The sequence below is a fragment of the Myotis davidii genome, unplaced genomic scaffold (genome assembly GCF_000327345.1).
Source record: "Myotis davidii unplaced genomic scaffold, ASM32734v1 scaffold43, whole genome shotgun sequence".
Classification (NCBI taxonomy): Eukaryota; Metazoa; Chordata; class Mammalia; order Chiroptera; family Vespertilionidae; genus Myotis; species Myotis davidii.
This window is the reverse complement of record NW_006294590.1, coordinates 1,168,388-1,168,808: the sequence shown is the minus strand read 5'-3', so window position 1 is coordinate 1,168,808 and position 421 is coordinate 1,168,388.

The window sequence follows — 421 nt, the reverse complement described above, 5'->3', positions numbered from 1 at the left end:
GCAGCCTGGGTATCTGGTCAGGTGGGAGCCCTGTCCATCTGTAGCTTCTGGTCTCCGGGCAAGCCTCTGTCTCTTTTCTACTGGAAGAAAAATGAGTTTTATCATCTTTTTAAAAGAATTCACTATTGGAGTAATAAACCTCTTAAAAAGCGAGCGCGAGTCTGAGACGGCCTGTTTGCTGGTGGGGGTAGGAGTGGGAGCGGGGTAGGAGTGGGGGGGGGCGTGGGGGCAGCTTTCTGGGACGTTTTGGGCTCTAAGTCAAGATCTCTTTTCCGGAAGCTGATCAGGCTGGGCTGCATACCTGCCTCTCCATTGTTTTAAAATTTCCACGTGGAGTGTATTTCACATTTTACGTATGTATTTATTTATTTTGAAATATATTTTACCGATTTCGGAGAGGAAGCGAAGGGGAGAGAGAGAG